The sequence below is a fragment of the Streptopelia decaocto genome, assembly GCF_964273445.1.
Source record: "Streptopelia decaocto genome assembly, contig: HAP1_SCAFFOLD_59, whole genome shotgun sequence".
In the NCBI taxonomy this organism is placed as follows: domain Eukaryota; kingdom Metazoa; phylum Chordata; class Aves; order Columbiformes; family Columbidae; genus Streptopelia; species Streptopelia decaocto.
Window position 1 is genome coordinate 792,138 of NW_028116288.1, and position 21,255 is coordinate 813,392.

Below are 21,255 nucleotides of genomic sequence, written 5' to 3' on the forward strand. Positions count from 1 at the left end.
CAATATTTTAGTAGCAGAATAACAGTGTTTGCAAACCTGAAGAAAAACACCACACCTTTCCCAAATGTAAATTCATAGTTGTGTAGCAATGATATTTAAATTCACAGCAATCTATTAAAGACATTTTTTTACTCAGAGGGGCCCCAACAAAATCACTGCAATTACACAGTTTTAGGAACAAATCCCCAAGTACTTAAGGGCACAACAAGGAAGCACGGAGCTGCACAGAGCTGTCCTCACAACAACAGCGTGACTCACTTTTTACCTTGTTGAGTCCAATATTTTAAACATTTACTGGAAAATACATTATGTTAATGCTTGGAAAATTCATGCAAGGCTGCGTTGGTTAAAATTCAGCATGGTGTGTAGGAAAAAGGGTGAGATTATGTTTTTACATACTGCTTTTGATGTTCCGCTCACTGGCTCCTTTTGACTTCTAGAAGGAGAAATAAAGGTGATCAGAACTTAAATAAAGCATCCGGAACCAACAACAAGCAGTGAAACCAGATTCTAAAGCTTGAACATCAAACTTTATGTTCTGATTGCCTAAGGAATGTGGAAATTTATTCTTATGCATAAACTCTTCTCTCCAGGTGCATTCAGTGCAACTGAAAAATAAACCACACCAAAATTACATTTGTATTTGGTGACTAATCACTCTAATTAGTCATCTGAGGAAAACACAACTAAAATCTCTTCAGAAGAGTGTTCCTTTGTGGAAGCCCAAGCACTGTGATCAAGTCTTTGCCATGTTTAGCCACGAAAGCACCAAAATACATAATATGTCATAAAATATATGCCGTATTGGCTGAAAATAGCAGTAGAAATGTCATTTGAAAGCAGTTACAAGGGTTTTGTGTTATTTTGGAGCCCTGCAACAGATCAAAAAGAAACCAAATAAAAGGTCTTAATTACCAGAAACTGCATTAAGTGCCTTAAAGTAATCTTGAAAGTACTGCAATATTTTAGGAAATATTTACGACACTTGAAAACTTGCTGAGATTCCACATACTCATTGAACTGCCACTTCGTTCTTTCATATTTATTTGGTCTTAATCTTTAGTGTGCAAAAAACCTCAGATTTGAGGCCTACGAACACCTGCTATATCCCCCCCTCACCCAAATGATAGAAACAGTCAAACACTGAGAATGAGACTCTACCCAGATAAGAACAAATTCCAAGTTTATGCTACAATGTCTTTACTATAAAAGCAAAAACATAAACCAAGGAATCTCTCCGTGTTCAGGAAATGGGATCTACAACTTGAGTCTCAGAACAACCAGCCCCAAGAACAAACCCAGTTGAATCATCTGAAGAGTCACCGCTGTTCGAACCTCACCTTCTAAAAAAGTAGGCCTGAAAAAGTAGGCCTAAAAATGTAGGCTTATAAAATGTAAGCCTAAAAACGTACAGATCACATAGTCACAGTGACAGTCAGAGAGTCACAGTCACAAAGTCACATAGTCACACAGACACAGTCACTGTGTCACAGAGTCACAGAGGCACAGTGTCATAGTCAATAACTCACTGAGTCATAAAGACACAGTGCCACAGTCAGTGTCAGTCACAGTGTCACAAAGTCACAGAGTCACAGAATCAGTCACAGAGTCATACAGTCAGAGATTGAAAGTCACGGAGTCACAGTCACAGATTCAGAGTCACAGTGTCACAGAGTCTCAGTGTGACAGTTAAAGAGTCTCAGTCACAGTAACAGCGTGACAGAGTCACAGTCACAGAATCAGAGTCACAGAGTCATATTAACAGTCACAGAGTCACAGAGTCAGAGTCACAGAGTCACAATCATAGAGTCTCACTCATAGTTACATAGTCACAGAGTCACAATAACAGTCACAGAGTCACAGTCACAGACTCAGAAAGACACAGTGTCACAAAGTCACGGAGTCACAGAGTCATAGAGACACAGTGTAACAGTCGAAGAGTATCAGTCACAGTCACAGTGTCACAAAATCACAGAGTCACGGAGTGAGAGTCACAGAGTCACATTAACAGTCACAGAGTCACAGAGTAACAGAGTCACAGATTCACGGTCACATAATCAGAGTCACAGAGTCAGAGTAACAGAGTCATATTCACAGTGTCACAGTGTCACAGAGTCACAGGCTCACTGTGTCAAAGAGTCTCAGTGTGACAGTCAAAGGGTCTCAGTCACAGCATCACAGAGTAAGAATCACAGTCACAGAGTCTCAGTAACAGATTCACAGAGACACAGAGTCAGAGTCACACAATTGCAGAATCACAGAGATACAGAGTCACATTAATACTCACAGAGTCAAAGAGTCAGAGTCACAGAGTCACAGTCAAAGAGTCTGAGTACAGTCACAGTGTCACACAATTGCAGAATCACAGAGATACAGAGTCACATTAATACTCACAGAGTCAAAGAGTCAGAGTCACAGTCACAGAGTCACAGTCAATATGTAGGCTTATAAAATGTAAGAGTCACATTAATACTCACAGAGTCAAAGAGTCAGAGTCACAGTCACAGAGTCACAGTCAAAGAGTCTGAATACAGTCACAGTGTCACAAAATCAGAGGCACAGAGTCACAGATACACATTAACAGTCACAGGGTCACTGAGTCTGAGTCACAGTGTCACAGTCATAGAGTCAGAGAATCACAGGCTCATAGATACACAGTGTCACAGTCAAAGTGTCTCAGTCACAGACAGAGTGTCACAGTGTCACAGAGTCACAGAGTCAGAGTCACAGTCACAGAGTCACAGTCACAGTGTCACAATATCAGAGTCACAGAGTCACAGTCAGAGTCAAATTCACAGTCACAGAGTCACAGAGTCATAGTCACAGAGTCACAGAGTCACAGAGTCACAGTCACCGTGTCACAGTGTCACAGAGTCATAGACACACAGTGTCACAGTCAGTGTCTCAGCCACAGTCAGTGTCACAAAGTCACAGAGTTAGAGTCACAGTCACAGAGTCACAGAGTCATATTCACAGTCACAGTGTCACATTCATAAAGTCTTAGTCATAGTTGCTTAGTACACAGAGTCACATCACAGTCACAGAGTCACAGACTCACAAAGACACACAGTCACAGAGTCACAGTCACTGTGCCACAGTGTCAGAGTCACAGAGTCACAGAGTCACAGTCACTGTGTCACAGTGTCACAGAGTCATAGACACACAGTGTCACAGTCACAGAGTCACAGTCACTGTGTCACAGTGTCACAGAGTCATAGACACACAGTGTCACAGTCAGTGTCTCAGCCACAGTCAGTGTCACAAAGTCACAGAGTTAGAGTCACAGTCACAGAGTCACAGAGTCATATTCACAGTCACAGTGTCACATTCATAAAGTCTTAGTCATAGTTGCTTAGTACACAGAGTCACATCACAGTCACAGACTCACAGACTCACAAAGACACACAGTCACAGAGTAACAGTCACTGTGCCACAGTGTCAGAGTCACAGAGTCACAGAGTCACAGAGTCACAGAGTAATAGTCACAGAGTCACAGAGTCACAGTCACAGACTCACAGACTCACAAAGACACACAGTCACAGAGTCACAGTCACTGTGTCACAGTGACAGGGTCACAGAGTCACAGAGTAATAGTCACAGAGTCACAGAGTCAGTCACAGAGTCTCAGTGTCACAGAGTCACAGGGTCACTGTGTCACAGAGTCTCAGTGTGACAGTCAAAGGGTCTCAGTCACAGTCACAGTGTCACAAAGTCACAGACTCACAGAGTCAGAGTCAGAGTCACATTTACAGTCACTTAGTTACAGAGTCAGAGTCACAGTCACAGTCGCAGTAACAGTCTCACAGACTCACAAAGACACAGAGTCACAGTCACTGTGTCACAGTGTCAGAGTCACAGAGTCACAGGGTCACTGTGTCACAGAGTCTCAGTGTGACAGTCAAAGAGTCTCAGTCACAGTAACAGCGTGACAAAGTCACAGAGCCACAGAATCAGGGTCACAGAGTCATATTAACAGTCACAGATTCAGAGTCACAGACTCACAAAGACACAGAGTCACAGAGTCACAGTCACTGTGTCACAGTGTCACAGTGACAGTCTTGTTCACAGTCACAGAGTCACAGGGTCACTGTGTCACAGAGTCTCAGTGTCACAGTGACAGTCTTGTTCACAGTCACAGAGTCACAGTCACTGTGTCACAGTGTCACAGTGTCACAGTGACAGTCTTGTTCACAGTCACAGAGTCACAGGGTCACTGTGTCACAGAGTGACAGTCACAGAATCACAGAGTCACAGGGTCACTGTGTCCCAGAGTGACAGTCACAGAATCGCAGAGTCACAGAGTCAGAGTAACAGAGTCACAGCGTCACTGAGTGACAGAGTCTCAGTCACTGAGTCACAGACTCTCAGTCAGAGAGTCTCAGTCACAGTCACAGTGTCACAGAATCAGAGTCACAGTCACAGAGTAACAGAGTCAGACTAACAGAGTCACAGTTACAGTGTCAGAGAGTCACAGAGTCACAGCGTCACAGTCACAGAGTAACAGAGTCAGAGTAATAGAGTCACAGAGTGTCAAAGTGTCAGAGATTCACAATGTGTCACAGTGTCATAGAGACACAGTGTCAGAGTCACAGTCTCAGTCACAGTCACAGTGTCACATAGTCACAGAGTCACAGAGTCAGAGTCACTCAGCCATAATCGCAGAGTAACAGAGTCACAGAGTCACAGTCACATAATCACAGAGTCACAAGGTCAGAGTAACAGAGTCATAGTCACAGTGTCACGGTGTCACAGAGTCACAGTCACAGAGTCACAGAGTCACAGTTTCACAGTGTCACTATGTCACAGAGTCTCAGTGTGACAGTCAAATAGTCTCAGAGTCACAGCGTCACAAAGTCACAGAGTAACAGAGTCAGAGTCACAGAATCACATTAACAGTCACAGTGTCACAGAGTCAGAGTCACACTCACAGAGTCGCAGTAACAGTCACAGAGCCACAGTCAAAGAGTCTCATTTATAGTTACAGAGCCACAGAATCACAGTGACAGTCACAGATTCACAGACTCACAGTCACAGTGTCACAGAGTCACAGAGTTACAGCGACAGTCACAGAGTCACAGTCAAAGTGTCATAGAGTCACAGAATTGCAGTACCACAGTCACAGAATCACAGAGTCACAGAGTCAGAGTAACAGAGTCACAGTCACAGTCACAGAGTTACAGAGTCACAGGACCACATTAACAGTCAAAGAGTCACAGTCATAGAGTCTCAGTCATAGTTATATAGTCACCGTCACAATAACAGTCACAGAGTCACAGTCACAGACTGACAAAGACACAGAGTCACAGAGTCACAGTCTTGGTGTCAGTCATAGAGACACAGTGTCACAGTCAAAGTGTCACAGTCACAGTGTCACAAAGTCACAGAGTCACAGAGTCAGAGTCCCAGAGTCTGAGTAACAGTCTCAGTCACAGTGTCACAGAATCACTGTCACAGTCAGAATCACAGTCACAGAGTCAATATAACAGACACAGATTCTCAGTCACAGAGTCAGAGCAAGATACCATTTGAATGCCACTGTAAACTAATATCTATCAAAAAGGTTAAACCACACTGAAACTGCTCACAAAGAATACAAAGCCCTAGGAATACTTAGAAAATGTTTGTTTTGCCGGGAGCTTTAACTGCTCCAGACGCGATTCTTGCAACAGTTTCTGGTGAGTTCTTAAGGACTGGGGTGTTGTCATCTGTGTGTTCTGAAAATAACAGAAATACAGAAAAGAAAAACTATTTAGTCAATTCATGAGTGCATATGAATATGAGAATCCCTTTACAGATACAAATGCAAAATTTTGTACGTAACATCGCACTTCTATTGTCTCCACACATCATCAAGACATTTTGAGAATGCACAAGCAGCAAAATATTTTTCACAGAAGAGAAAAAAACAACCCAACTACTTGGGAAACTTACACTGAGCCTAAAACACCAAGATCCCTCCAAAAGGATGGTTTTTCTATTTATATTTACAGCACACTCTTCTTTAGACAATCAGGAAAGCCATCAGACCTTTTAGATTAAGCCTTAAACAAAAACCCCAACTACTTGAGACACTTAGACTAAGCCTAAAATGCAAAGATCACAGAATCACAGAATCGACTGGGTTGGAAAAGACCTCAGAGATCATCGAGTCCAACCCTTGGTCCAACTCCAGTCCATTGGCACTAGATCATGGCACTAAGTGCCATGTCCAATCTCAGTTTAAAAACCTGCAGGGACGGCGAGTCCACCACCTCCCTGGGCAGCCATTCCAAGGCCTGACCACTTTCTCTGCAAAGAATTTCTTTCTAATATCCAGCCTAAATTTCCCCTGGCAGAGTTTAAGCCCATGCCCCCTTGTCCTATTGCTAACTGCCTGGGAGAAGAGACCAATTCCCACCTGGCTGTAACTTCCCTTCAGGTACTTCAGGTAGTTATAGAGAGTGATGAGGTCACCTCTAAGCCTCCTCTTCTCCAGACTAAACAACCCCAGCTCCCTCAGCCTCTCCCCATAGGTCTTATGTTCAAGTCCCCTCACCAGTCTTGTTGCTCTTCTCTGGACCCGCTCCAGCACTTCAATGTCTTTCCTGAACTGAGGGGCCCAGAACTGAACACAATACTCCAGGTGTGGCCTCCCCAATGCAGAGTACAGGGGAAGGATCACTTCCCTTGTCCTACTGACCACGCTATTTTTGATACAGGATCTCTCCATAAGGATGGTTTTTATACTGTACTTCCACAATCTGCTGGCAGCACAAAAAAAAAGCTGCAGATCTAGTTAGGCTTTGTCATGGTGGTTTGCTGCAGGGATCATGCATATCATGGAAATATTTCACCATTTCTGCTCTGTTTTTCAGCGTATTACACCAAAACACCCACCTGATGACATCATTTCAAAAGCCAAACCAGCCATTTGCAGAATTCAGCTTCTTCAGGGAACTGAGAAATTGCTGAGCTGACACCAAGTCCTGCAGTGTCCCTGTCACCTGCAGAGTCACCGCATCCTCGCCACGGTAGCGGGCATTGTGACAAAGGTTCTATGTCAGCTGGCTGTGGCAGCCGAGCGCCCCCTAGGGGAGGGGGAGCCTGTCAGCCCAGCCTGTCACTGTCACCTCACATTCCATTGCTGTGTCTACCAAAACATGGATCTGGCTTTTCAGGAAATCAGCTAATATGGAGCTTTAGCTGACAGGCAAATTCACTACAAGAGAAACTTGATTTTAACAGAACCGGGACATTCCACCCCAGGCCCAGCTCGATCAACTGATCCTCTAGTGTTGAACAACCAAGTGGCTCCTGCTAAATGTGACTCCCAGTTTTAAAAGGTTCCACCACCCAATGCCTTTAGTGTAGTTTTTAACAAACCATTGTACCTTTCAATTTTCCCAGGGGCTGGTGCATGATATGGAATACGTCTGCAGAGAGGAGCACAGGGAGTGACCTGGAGGTGCCTGAGCCTGCTGGCTCCCCTCCCAAGTCCCCCTGCCATGGTCACGGCCATGGCTGCATCCAGCACCAGGGTGCCGGCCACCTGGGGCTGCTCCTGGGCTGTCCCTGCCCTGCTGCCCTGCTGCCATGTCCAGGGTTGGGAGGAAAGGCCACTGGGCTCTGCAAATCTTACTGGTGCTTTGCGATGCCCGAGGTGTCACTGCAGAGGAGGAGGTCCCTCTTCCTCGTTGCATGGCCCTGGGTCACCTGCACACGCTGCCGGAGCAGTGGCTCGCCTGATGCCGGGATGGGCACGCACGGCTGCTCGGGCTCAGGCTTGTCCCTGCAGAGCAGACGGCGTCGGGCAGGAGAAAATTGGCTGCTGCATGGTCCGGCTGCTCTGGGCTCTCCCGGCCGTGCATGGGGGAGCCTACCTATTAAAAAAAAACTAGTTTATCCCCATTAAGATCATACGGAAGATCCCAATTAAGGAAATTCACACTAATAAAAATGCCAAGTTTATCTCCATTAAGCAGCAGCAAAGTCCAGCCCAGAGGTCAGTGAAACCCCCGTTATTTTGCATTTGAGAAGAGCTCGGCGAGTTCATCCCAGTTCAAGAAACAAAAACAGGGGATTTTGCTGCAAATGTGAGAACTTGAGTGTCCAGGTGTTTCATCTGGGGGTCGCTCGGGGGGAATAAAATGCTCGAGGCCCAAAGGGATTTGCGGGAAATTGGTGACAGGCGTTTCAACTCCGATTGGGTATCGGGGGAACGGTTGGACTCGATGATCTTAAAGGTCTTTTCCAAAGCAAGTTATTTGGGGATTCTAAAACTGGAGAGAATTGGGGGGTAAATTGTGCTGCAGGGGGGAAAAGTGGGGGACGTGTCCCCCCTGTGACCCTCATGTCCTTTCCAGGTCCCCTTTGTCCCCCCACCCCCATGTCTCCTGCCATGTCCCCTCTGTGTCCCCTGTGTTCCCCCCCATCCCGTGTGTCACAGAGGCACCCCAAAAGTTAGTTTTAGGCAGACAACAGGGTCCAAAACAAACTTTCATTCTGGTCAAAAAGGTGCAGCCGATTAACCGGTAAAGAACGGGGTTTTAGCACTCCAAGAACATAAATACAGGTTTGAGTATCAGTTGAGGAAATTATTGGGGTACAGCAAATAATAACAATGGAGATCCACAGTGTGCATACACGTGGCTCACCAAATACAACGCCAGAGCCCTCCCTGACTCCGGGAAAAATACACACTTGCCTGAATCTGGCAAGGAATTACTAAAGAAAATACATGTGCTTATATTTAAGCACGGAATACACTCACTTTGCCTAAGTGAGGAAAAATAAACAGAGACCCGTGATCCTGCAGGAATTATTTCACCCACCCACACGGGAGATGAGGGAATCCCGGTCCCGGGAGATTCCCTCAGGCAGCCATCCTGCCTAAGGGGGGGCTCTCGGCGGCAGCATTTGGCCCGCGCTCCGAGATGTCCACAGAGCAGGCAGCCTGTGTCTGAACATGTTTCTGAAAGAGCATATAGATTTATTCTAGTCAGTAATGTAGAAAAATTTCTGTATATCTATTTTGACAACAGAGCCAAGAAGACCTGGAAGCAAAAAGAAAACCAAGAACCATACGTAGAGCGGAGGATGGGATGAAGCGAGTACTTCAAATTAATATGTACAGAGATGAAAAAATCTCTAATCAGAGTGCTCCCCCCATTTATTTCACAGAAATTTTCATGTATAACAGAAGTTTGAATGTATGTGTAACGTGAATAAATAAATCGGTTTTGGATTTCAGTATAGCTTTGATAGTGTCTCTCACAGCATTCTCCTGGACAAGACGTCCAGCACACAGCTGGATAAACACACAGGGCAGTGGGTGAGCAATCGGCTGACGGGCCGGGCTCAAAGCGTTCTAGTAAATGGGGCCATGTTGGGTTGGACACCAGTCACTGGTGGGTTCCACAAGCATCCATCTTAGTGCCAGCAGCCCTGGCTGTACACACAGACTGGGGCACGAGATGCTGGAGAGCAGCTCTGCAGAGGGATCTGGGGTTTCTGGGTGCAGTTCTGGGCGCCACAGGATAAAAAGGAGATAAAGCCATTGGAGGGTGTCCAGAAGAGGTTGGTGAAGGGTTTGGAGAAGAAGCCATATGAGGAGCAGTTAAAGTCACTTGGTTTGTTCAGCCTGGAGAAGAGAAGACGAAGAGGAGACCTCATCACGGTCTACAGCCTCCTCACAAGGGGAGGAGGAAGGGCAGGCACTGATCTGTCTGGCAACCAATGACAGAACCCAGGGAATGGCAGAAGATGTGCCAGGAGAGGTTTGGGTAGGACGTGAGGAAAAGGTTCTTCACCCAGAGGTGCTGGACACTGAACAGGCTCCCCAGGGAGGTGTCACGGCCCCAACCTGACAGTGATCAAGAAGAGACTGGACACCGTCCTCAGACACACGGGGTGACCTGTGGGGTGTCCTGTGCGGGGACAGGAGTTGGACTAATGATCCTTGTGGGTCCTTCCAACTCCCAACTCAGGCCAGTCTGAGCTGAAATGGCTCCCGAACGAGCTTTGTCTCCCGCATTCAAGGCGCAGACACTCCGGGAAAGCCCGGGCGGGTCTGACACGGCCGGTGCCGCTGCCTGCCCACCCCGCTCCGCCCGCCGTGCGGCGCCGCTCCCCGCAGCCCAGCGGCTCCCCCTGGGCCCGGTCCCGGCCCCGGCCCCGTTCCGCCTCGGCCACCTGGCGCTCCCGCTGGGCCCACGGCGCCTCCTTCACCTCGGTCACCAACACACACGGCACCTCCCGCTGCCCCGCGCCCGCCGCCTCATGGCCCCGGCCCCCGAGCCCGCCCGCTCCCAACCCGGCCCAGCGCCGGGCGGAACTGCGGCTGCACCGCCCCGCGCTGCCCACGGGAAATGGAGCCCGGCCCGCCCGCCGCCAGGAGCCCCGCGACGCGCCCGAGCGTGGGGAGGGCGGCCCGGGACAGGGCGGGACAGGCGGGCGCGGTGGCCTCGGGCACCTCCCCAGCAGCCCCAGCGCGGCGGGGCCTCCCCTCTCAGAGGCGCCCAGCCCGGCCGCGGGCCTGGGGCAGCCCCAGGGCTCCAGGCGCCGTTCTCTGTCCAGAGCGGCTCCCGCTGTGTCAGGGCCGCCCCGCCCGCCTGTTTTCGGCTCCGGGCTGAGGCAGCGCGCCCTGGCGGTGCCGTTGGTGCCGCCGGCCCGGCAGCCGTTCCTCGGGCTGTTCTCTGCTTGCCCGGTGCCGCACGCCTGGCTGGGCCGGGATGCGCGGGCCCCGGCGCGTGGGGAACTCGCTGTGTGGGTTTTGCCCCCGTCAGCACAGGGGCCTCCGGGTGGTTCCCGGGCTCTGCGCCTCGGGATAAACCTCGGAAGCTGTGCTGGGCTGGCCCTGGCTGGACAGCAGGTGCCCACCAAAGCTGCTCTGTCACTGCCCTCCTCAGCTGGGCAGGAGAGAAGAGAAACAAAGCACTCATGGGCCGAGATAAGGACGGGAGACATCACTCACCCATCACTGTCACAGGCAAAACAGACTCCACCACTGGAAATTAATTCATTACCAATCAAATCTGAGTGGAGTCATGAGAAATAAAACCTCAGTCTTAAAGCACCTTCCCAACACCCCTCCATCCAAAGAGCTACAGTAAGAAAAACGTTGGGCAGAAAGGTTTTGCTTAAAAAACAGTCAATAAGATTTGTCTTTGCATTATCAAAGGTTTGTTTCTCAGGCCACAGCTCCTTCAGCAAGGGGGTGGGTATTATTTAAGCCCCGGCAAATGGGTTTGTTCCATTTTTCATTAAAGAAACACTGGGATGGGAGACTCCGAAATAGCCCTATTTTCTGTAATTTACACTGGAGCAATGGAGATGAAGGAAGATGTTCAAGCTGGACGTGTCTCCTGGCGCCATGATGTTGACATCAGGAGCTGGAGGAGCAGTTGGAACTTTCGAAACTTAACATTCTATACTGGCCGGCGACCGCCTTTGTTGACTCAGGCGGCTGTAGGAGGCACCAGCTACTTCATGCTGGTGCCTTTTGCTGACATTCGGCATTGACAAAATGGGCAAAGTTGGGAAAAACTGCCCTTTCCAGCGTTCCCCAAATGCACAGGTAAATGCTGTAGATCTTAGAGTTCTTTGGATCCTTGATTTCTTGATACAGCCGTGTTGACAGGGAGGTCTGTTATGTAAGCGTAGAAGCTGATATGTCTCTCTGGGTCATGGCCACATCTGTAGATGAAATATCGGGTTTTTGGAGGTGGTGGGAAAAGGTAATGGTCATCTGAACCGTGGGAATTTCTCACGTGAACTGTGCTCAGGTGCTCAGGGAACACATAAAAGTCATGGGTGAAGGTCACTCATCTTTCGTATTGAATCAGGATTATATTGATTTTGAATACGTAGGCCACATTTATAATTTCTGCATTTAGTTCCTTCCTGAAGTACTGCAGAATAAGTCATTGAGAAGAGAGTCCCGCAATGTGTGTTTGCCCTGTATTTAAATTCCACCTGCTGGAAATCCAGGGTTGGTGTTGGGCTCTCCATTATTGCACCCATTTCGACACTGGGGATTTTGGCATTAATGCCCGGGGGCTGGGCTTTGGCTCCAGACCCCAGTGTGTCTCAGGGGATGGCCCAATTGTACTGACTGCAGTCCAAACGGGGCGTGTTTTGGAGATGCTGCTTTGAGACCCAGCTGTTAATGTCTGAATCTGGGTGAAACACCTTCAAATGCACAAACAGCTGGGAGATGGTGTGAGCAGCGCAGTGACAGCAGTCTAGAACACCAGTTCCCAGACTTGTAGTTTTTCGGTATTTGCTGGGCATCTTTTGCTGGGTTTGATTTCCTGCTTCTTATTTCCCAAGGACCCACGTCCATTAATGGCAAGAGAGTCTAATGTAGGATTTGCACTTGTACAGCTCATCTCATGGTCCCACAAAATCTTGGTAATATGGTCACAGCAGCAGACCGTGTCCTGCTCCATTTAGTCCATTTTTATTGTTCTGCTTACAACAGATGACAACTCTTTTCTCCTGCAGCAGAAGTACAGCCACATCTCCTGTTTCTGGGAAAAACAACCCTCAGGCTGTTCGAGGATCAGTTGTGCCTTCCATCACAGCAAACCTCGAAATATAAATGGACTTTTCCTGCCACCTAATAACAGTGAGTGAAAATATTTTCTCTACTATTTTTTCATTGGAGTAAGTACATACACAAGAATGTCCTTGCAGTGCTCAGTAATCTCTATGAAGGTTCAAAATGTACCGTGGTAAATCAGTGGCGTAGGATCTGCTACCGCAGTGAGTTCAGAGCAAAGAAAGGATTTGTATTGGCATTTGAATAGTGTTGCCACACGACTTTTTGAGCTGCCATGTGACGGATCTTCGTGTTGCAGGAAAGATGATGTCACAAGTGGTGATTCAGGCTGCTGGGATCCACAGAGCAGAAATGCTGCAGAAATCATTTGCAAGGGTATATAATATCTGAAAATCAAATTAGTTTTGGAAAATAAAAAAGCACCATTACAAGTTTTGTTTGTTTGTTTGTTGTTTGTTTGTTTCCATTCCTTTCTCAGAGGAGCTCTTGGCTTCCAGGAGTCCTGTTAGACAGCTGAACCTGGAGCAGGGAAAGTGTCCAGGGCAGGGCACCAAGACAGGTGTCAGAAATCAGGCAGAAGCTGGAGTGAGAGCAGCGTGACTTGTCACAGATGCAGGAGCAAGGGGCCTAAAATAGAGTTGTTCATGGGCCTGAGCTCCAGAGCTGGAGACAGGTGTCATGAGAAAAGTCCAGAGACACCTCTGGTCAGAAGCAAACAGCCTGTGTTCCAGAAATTCCCCCAGGGAAAGGCAGCGTGTCCTGTCTGGGTGTGTTGAGCCCCCAGCCCCAGAGGAGCAAGGCAAGAACTTGGTGCTGTTTCTGTGAGTGCCCGCACTGCTTTCTTTACAGTTTGCACAAACCCAGCAGCCACCCCTGGCAGCTGGGGCTCTCCTACACAAAACGCAGGCACATTTTGGTGTGCTGAGTCAGAGAAGATGCCCTAGAGGCCCAATGGACATGGGTAACCTCTAGAGGGCAATGTCCAACAATCAGAACGAGAAATTAGATCCAAACCTTTCTCTTTTTACTGAAAAATGCATACATTCAAAGTCCATGTGTCCCAGAATAGCATTGCAAACATTTTAACTGCATTTGTCCTTTTTAATACTTAGAAATCCTGTTAAACCAATTTAAGGTGGAGTTGGCTTACACTGTCCGGAGCTAATAATTTGCTGTTCTGGGCAGTTACACAGTTAAGTATCAAGTTAAACTGCTGTATCTTACATTTTCTTGCATGAGATACAACAAATCTGATCTGCAGGAGTGTCACTAAATAGGTTTAGTATGATACACCGTAGTGCTTTATCTGCTCTTTCAGCGGAGTAGGTACCCACGCTTTTTCATACTTTCTGTTGTTGCAAGATACTCTTTTGCCAAGCTTGGCAGAACAGTTTTCCCAAATGTCATAATCTGCCTATTTAATGATCCCCTCAATATGATAAAGATTTCAAAACTGTGCCTGCATGTCTGAACCTGGATTTGATATTCTAGTTCCCTTCTAATAAAATAATGTTCTTCTCTGCAGATGTGCCATTGCAACAGGGTGGCCAAGAAAGGACTCTGCATCCAGCACATCTTCAGGAATCACTCAGAAACCATGAGAATATTTCTCTACCAGTCCATGCTCCACTGATTATAAGCCTCAATAATGCTGAAGATGAAGAGGAGAATGAAGGGGATGATGACAAAGAGAACTGTAAACAGATTATTGTTTCTTTTACAAAGACGTAGTATAGGGTCTTTTCTACACTTGACAACTGATTTGTTGTAATAACCATGACCTATTTAGAAAAGAGTTGTTGAAGGGTTTTGGAAATAGTTTCTGGCTGATCCCAAAATGTTGGAAGTGGTGGTCACCAGAGAGTAATAAATGTGATCTGTGTGTGGCGCAGGAGCTTCCCGTCCACTTGCTCCTCCATTCAGTCAGGTGCTGCAAGAGAGGGACAGAGAAAGAAAAAGTTAGGACCGGATTAACAACCTCGTCATCCCTGTCCCCAAACCTGCAGGCGTCCTAGGAGGCCTGATCTAAGTTCGGCTCTTCTCCCTCTCTTTGCTGGAATACTTTACTGCACAAATTTCTGTCATGAACACTCTCTTAACCAATCTGATGTGTTCATAGTTCCCAGCCCAGCGTCCATTCCTCAAGGTACCTCAGCATTTCCCTTTGAAACCAACCTTAGTGCCATCCCCTCCCTGATCTACCTCAGCATTGCCCACTGCAGCCTCCCCGACGCCATCTCCTCCCTGAGGTCCCTCAGCCTTTCCCACCAAAGCCTCCCCGATGTCACCCCTCCCCGAGGTCCCTCAGCCTTTCCCGCCAAAGCCTCCCCGATGTCCCCCCTCCCTGCGGTCCCTCGGCCTTTCCCGCCAAAGCCTCCCCGATGTCCCCCCTCCCTGCGGCCCCTCAGCCTTTCCCGCCCAAGCTCCTTCCGCGCCGTCCCGCCCTCAGGCTCCTCCGCCGCTCCCAGACCCTCCTGGACCTTCCCCTATACCCCCCATAACTCCCCCATACCGCCACCATAACCCCCTGTAGGACCCCCCCATCCCCATATCTCCCCATAGGCTGGTGCAGCAGCCCAAACTGGTCCAGCTGTCCCAGACCCTCCTGGACCTCCCCCTATATCCCCCATAGACCCCCATAACCCCCCCATAACTCCCCCATAACCCCCTGTAGGACCCCCATAGGCCCCCCCATCCCCATATGACCCCCCCATCCCCATATGACCCCCCCATCCCCATATCTCCCCATAGGCTGGTGCAGGCTGGTGCAGCAGCCCAAACTGATTCAGCTGTGGAGGTAGATCGCGGGGTGGAGGTAGGGGGAGGGGCGCGGGGTGGAGGTAGGGGGAGGGGCGCGGGGTGGAGGTAGGGGGAGGCAGTGAAGGGGAGCACAGGTGGGGGGAGGTCAGTGAGGTGGGGCACAGGTTGGGGCAGTAAGAGCAGGTCACAGGTGGGGGGCAGGGGAGGTAAGGGGCGGTTAACGGTGGGGGGCGGTAAGGGGGTGTCACAGGTGAGGGTGGGGGGCGGTAAGGGGGGTGTCACGGAGGGGATGGTAAGGGGGTGGTCACAGGGCGGGGGTGAGGGATGGTGAGGGGGGTCACGGTGGGGGGTGGTGGCAGTGAGGCAGGGTCACAGGTGGGGGCGGTGAGGGGGGAGTCTCGGGTGGTACGGTAAGGGGATGTCACGGGTGGGGGGTGGTGAGGTGGGATCACGGGTGGGGGTGGGGGATGGTAAGGGGGGGATCACGGTGGGGGGAGGTGCGGTAAGGGGGGGTCACGGCGGGGGAGGGGGAGGGTAAGGGGGTGCTGCACCCACCGCTCCAGTTCTTGGCCATTTTGAACACGTTGGCGGCGCAGGCGCAGGTGTCGCAGGCGTCCTCCAGCCGGGACGAGCCCCTGGGGACAGCACCAAAACGGCACCAAAATAGCACCCTGGGCACCCAAAATACCCCCCATGGCACCCAAAATATCACCCTGGGCACCCAAATGTCACCCTGGAGGCCTAAAATACCCCCCATGGCACCCAAAAATCATCCTCCTAGACCTGAAATACAACCTCCTGGGAACACAAAATACCCACCTGGGCACCCAAAATATCATCCTGGGCACCCAAAATTCATCTTCCTAGACCTAAAAAATTACCTCCTGGGAACAAAAAATACCCACCTGGGCACCCAAAATATCATCCTGGGTGCCCAAAATATCCTCCTGGACCATAAAATATCCCCAAAAGACCCTAAAAATATCATCTTGGACCATAAAATATCCCCAAAAGACCCTAAAAATATCACGCTTGACACCCGAAATATCAGCCTGGGTACCCAAAATATCATCCTTAGCACCCAAAATATTCTCACAAGACCCCAAAAATATCATCCTTGACACCCAAAATATTGTTCTGGGCCCCCAAAACACTCTCCTGGGCCATAAAATATCCTCACAAGGCCCCCAAAATATCATTCTTGGCACCCAAAATCACCCTAAAGGCCCCTGAACATCTTCCTGAACCCCAAAACACCCTCGTGGGGCCCCAAAACAACCCCCCAGAGACAAATTTTGACCCAAATTCACCCAACCCTCAGTGTTCACCCCAACGCCCCACAGTCCCCCAGTTTTCACCCCAGACTCCTCAATTTTCACCCCAGACTGCCCCCTAATCCTCACTTTTCACCCCAATCCCCCGTCTGCACCCCAAAGCCCCCCGTCCCGCTCCCTCAGCAGCTCCCCAGGCCTCACCCCCTCTCCGCCGCTGCTGCGGGGCTGCCCGAGGAGCCCGAGGCCGGTCGGGCCGGGCCGGGCCGCCCTCACCCGAAGAGGCCGGCGAAGGACCGGGAGCCGCGGACCTTCCTGTCGGCCTCGGCCAGCGGCTGCAGCGCCTCCTTCTCCTTCCCGGCCGGGCCCATGGCGGCCGCGGCCTTCACTTCCGCCTTCCTCACCCCGCGCCCTGCTCACGTGACACAGGCAGAGACGCCGCCGGCCGCCTGTCTCACGTGACTCTCTGATTGACACACGCCGCTTCCCGCCCGCAGGTAAACGCCTCCGCAGCCCCCGTCCTGTGATAGGCGGCTCGGTCGGCCAATCGAAACGGAGAGGCGGGGTGTGGGCAGAGAGCCAGCCAATGCGAGGGCGAGGCGGACCAAGGTGGGGACTGGAGCCGGCGGCACAAGGAAGCGGCGGGAGCCGTGAGGCGGGCCTGCCGGGGTTGTCCCGGGAGTGTCAACGAGCTGCGGGCTCATTAACGAGCTGCGGGCTCATTAACGAGGTACGTGCCCCCTTTTCGCGTTACTTCCCCCCAAAACGGGGGAAAAATGGGGGAAGCCGGCCCGGGGGAGGACTGAGGGGTTCAAGGGGATCTGAGGCTGTTGGGTCTGTTTCTCTCCACAGGGGACGTTTCGCTGGTGTTTTCCCCCCAGTTGGCACCGGTATCGCGACAGGCAGCGACGACAGCCCCGGTATCGCGACAGACAGCGACGACAGCCCCGGTATCACGATGGTGGCACCAACAGCCCCCGTATCACGATGGGCAGCAACAACAGCCCCGATATCGTGACAGGCGGCACCGACAGCCCCGGTATCGCGACGGGCAGTGACACAGCCCCGATATTATGACAGGTGGAACCGACAGCCCTGGTATTGCGACAGCCAGTGACAACAGCTCCGGTATCACGAAGGTGGCACTGACAGCCTTGGTATTGCGACAGGCAGCGAGAACAGCCCCGGTATTGTGACGGTGGCACCGACAGCCCTGATATCGCAATGGGCAGCGACAACAGCCCCGGTATCGCAATAGGTGGCACCGACAGCCCCGAAATCGCGACAGCGATAAATCTCAAACCCCCATTGTCACTCTGCCGTTTTGCTGCAAATAACCACAAATCAGTGCATTAACGAACTTGTTCCAGAACCCAATTTATTAAGCAAAGTAGAATACGCGTTAAATAGGAATAAAAACACCAAAACCCCTGTTTCTCGGCTCAGATTGGGGCGCCGGGTGCTTTATGGCGAAATAATGACCGTTTTGCCACGATTTTCCATCTCCGGTTCTTCCTACCACGAGCAGCCGCTGCCGTTTGATCTCTCGCGGTGTTTGTTCCCAATCTCGCACGATTTCAGCCCAATTCCAGGCCTGTTTCGCCGCCCCCTTGTGCCGCAGGCGCAGATGATCGGCGCCGGCGCGTCATTTCCCCTTGAACCCGGTGCCGATGCCGAGAAACCCCCCCACCCCGTCCCTTTTTCAAACACACGGGCAGATTCACCCCTTTTCTCCCCCAAAATCCCCCTCTGGATGCGCTGTCCAGTGGTTTCGGCGCGGGGAGCTTCCTAAGGGTGCAAACCTACCCCGGGCGCTGCTCCAGCGCCGGCGCCGCAATCACCGCTTCAGCTGCTTTCTCCTCCATCTTCAAGCGCTTCAGAGGCAGCTGGGTCCCGGCCTGTGGCTCCGGCGCTGGAATCACCGTTTCAGCTGCTTTCTCATCAATCTTCGGGCGCTTCAGGGGCGGCTTGTTCACGGCCTGCGGCTCCAGAGCTGCAATCACCATTTTGGCTGGTTTCTCCACAATTTTCAAGCATTTTGGGGACGGCTCAGTCCCGGCCTGCGGGTCCAGCACTGCAATCACCATTTCAGCTGGTTTCTCCTCGATCTTCAGGCGCTTTGGTGGCGGCTCGGTCCCGGCCTGCGGGTCCGGCTCCGGAATTGCCATTTCAGCAGGTTTTTCCTCAATTTCCAAGCATTTTGGAGGCGGCTCGGTCCCGGCCTGCGGCTCCAGCACCGCAATCTCCATTTCAGCTGGTTTCTCCTCAATTTCCAAGCATTTTGGAGGCGGCTCGGTCCCGGCCTGCGGCTTCAGCGCCACAATCGCCATTTCAGCTGGTTTCTCATCAATTTCCAAGCATTTTGGGGACGGCTCGGTCTCGTCCTGTGGGTCCATCACCGCAATCTCTATTTCGGCTGGTTTTTCCTCAATTTCCAAGCATTTTGGGGGCAGCCCGGTCATGACCTGTGTATCTGGCTCCACAATCTTGTTTTCAGCTCTTTTTCCTCAATTTCCAAGCATTTTGGGGGCGGCTCGGTCTTGTCCTGCGGCTCCGGCTCCGTAATCTCCATTTCGGCTGGTTTCTCCTCAATTTCCAAGCATTTTGGGGACGGCTCAGTCTCGTCCTGCGGCTCCGGCACCGCAATCAGTGTTTCGGCTGTTTTTTCCTCAATTTCCAAGAATTTTGGGGGCAGCTTGGTCTCGTCCAGCGGCTCCGGCACCGCAATCAGTGTTTTGGCTGGTTTCTCCTCAATTTCCAAGCATTTTGGGGGCGGCTCGGTCTCGTCCTGTGGCTCCGGCTCCGTAATCTCCATTTCAGCTGGTTTCTCCTCAATTTCCAAGCATTTTGGAGGCGGCTCGGTCCCGGCCTGCGGCTTCAGCGCCACAATCGCCATTTCAGCTGGTTTCTCCTCAATTTCCAAGCATTTTGGGGACGGCTCCGTCGTATCCTGCGGGTCCATCACCGCAATCTCCGTTTCGGCTGTTTTTTCCTCAATTTCCAAGCATTTTGGGGGCAGCTCGGTCCTGACCTGTGTATCTGGCTCCACAATCTTGTTTTCAGCTGGTTTTTCCTCAATTTCCAAGCATTTTGGGGGCGGCTCGGTCTTGTCCTGCGGCTCCGGCTCCGTAATCTCCATTTCGGCTGGTTTCTGCTCAATTTCCAAGCACTTTGGGGACGGCTCAGTCTCGTCCTGCGGCTCCGGCACTGCAGTCAGTGTTTCGGCTGTTTTTTCCCCAATTTCCAAGAATTTTGGGGGCAGCCCAGTCTCGTCCTGTGGCTCCGGCACCGCAATCACTGTTTTGGCTGGTTTCTCCTCAATTTCCAAGCATTTTGGGGACGGCTCGGTCTCGTCCTGTGGCTCCGGCTCCGCAATCACCATTTCAGCTGGTTTCTCCTCAATTTCCAAGCATTTTGGGGGCGGCTCGGTCTCATCCTGCGGCTCCGGCTCCACAATCTGTGGGACAGGATTTGGCTGGCCTCAGCAAAACTCCCAGCACTTATCAATTGGTGAAAGGAGATGTCCTGGAACTTGTTGGTCACAGGCCATGGGAAGGATAGAGGCGAGAACCTTAATTAGAAGGAGTGGAGAGTGCTGATTCGATGTTCAGACGAGGTTCACAAGTTAATAAGGTTGTCCTGTAAAAAGGGGACTCTTGTTTCTGCATAGGGAAGATTGCTTGGGTTGGGGTAGTAACTGGTTAAGAGAATGTCTTAGGCCAATCAGTCTGTGGATGTTTAGTGTGCAGTGTAGACCAATCAGTCTGCAACACGGTAACAGAAACACCAATCAGCTCGAAGCACGTTGCTGAGGAAAAAAATAAATATATGTGAAGTACACTAATAAAGTGGACATTTGGTTGGCATCAAACTGCATGCCGTCTCTCAATCGCGGCAACAATCACCGTTTCAGCAGGTTTCTCCTCAATTTCCAGGCATTTTGGGGATGGCTCGGTCTCGTCCTTTGGCTCTGGCTCCGCAATCGCCATTTCAGGTGGTTTTTCCTCAATTTCCAAGCATTTTGGGGGCAGCTCGGTCTCGTCCTGCAGCTCCGGCACCGCAATCAGTGTTTCGGCTGTTTTTTCCTCAATTTCCAAGCATTTTGGGGACGGCTCGGTCCCGGCCTGTGGCTCTGGCACCGCAACCACCATTTCGGCTGGTTTCTCCTCAATTTTCAAGCACTTTGGTGGCGGCTCGCTCCCGGCCTGCGGCTCCGGTGCCCGGTGCCTCTTATTGTGGGCGTTCCTGCCTCGAATCATAGCAAACGCCCTGGAAACGGGGCGGAAAACACCGTTTTTAGTGCTTTTTGGTGGGGCCGCGGTGCCGATTTTACAGGCGCCGGGTGGAAACCTGAGAGGTTCTAAACGCCTGAAACACAACGGGAAATCGCTGTGATTTCCAAGATGGGGCCGTGGTGCTGATTTTACCGGCACCGGGTGTAAATTTGAGAAGTTCTAAACGCCTGAAACACAACGGGAAATCGCCACGATTTCCGAGATGGGGCCACGATGCCGATTTTACCGGCGCCGGGTGGAAACCTGAGAGGTTCTAAACACTTTGGAACGCAACGGGAAATCGCCGCGATTTCCGAGACAGGTGGCACTGACGGCCCCGATATCATGACGGACAGCGACAACAGCCCCGGTATCGCGACGGTGGCACCGGCAGCCCCAATATCGCGAC

General features: G+C 50.9%; 2 long non-coding RNA genes across 2 annotated transcripts; both read right to left on the minus strand.

The window, feature by feature from the left end:
- Positions 1-14,400: 14,400 nt before the first annotated feature.
- On the minus strand, positions 14,401-17,033 carry LOC309452260. The gene is made up of 3 exons (XR_014186494.1): positions 16,849-17,033; positions 15,857-15,936; positions 14,401-14,471 (listed from the first exon to the last, which is right to left on the minus strand). It is a non-coding gene; the product is annotated as an uncharacterized lncRNA (long non-coding RNA).
- Positions 16,033-16,536, minus strand: LOC309452262. The gene is made up of 3 exons (XR_014186495.1): positions 16,332-16,536; positions 16,207-16,289; positions 16,033-16,120 (listed from the first exon to the last, which is right to left on the minus strand). It is a non-coding gene; the product is annotated as an uncharacterized lncRNA (long non-coding RNA).
- Positions 17,034-21,255: the final 4,222 nt, after the last annotated feature.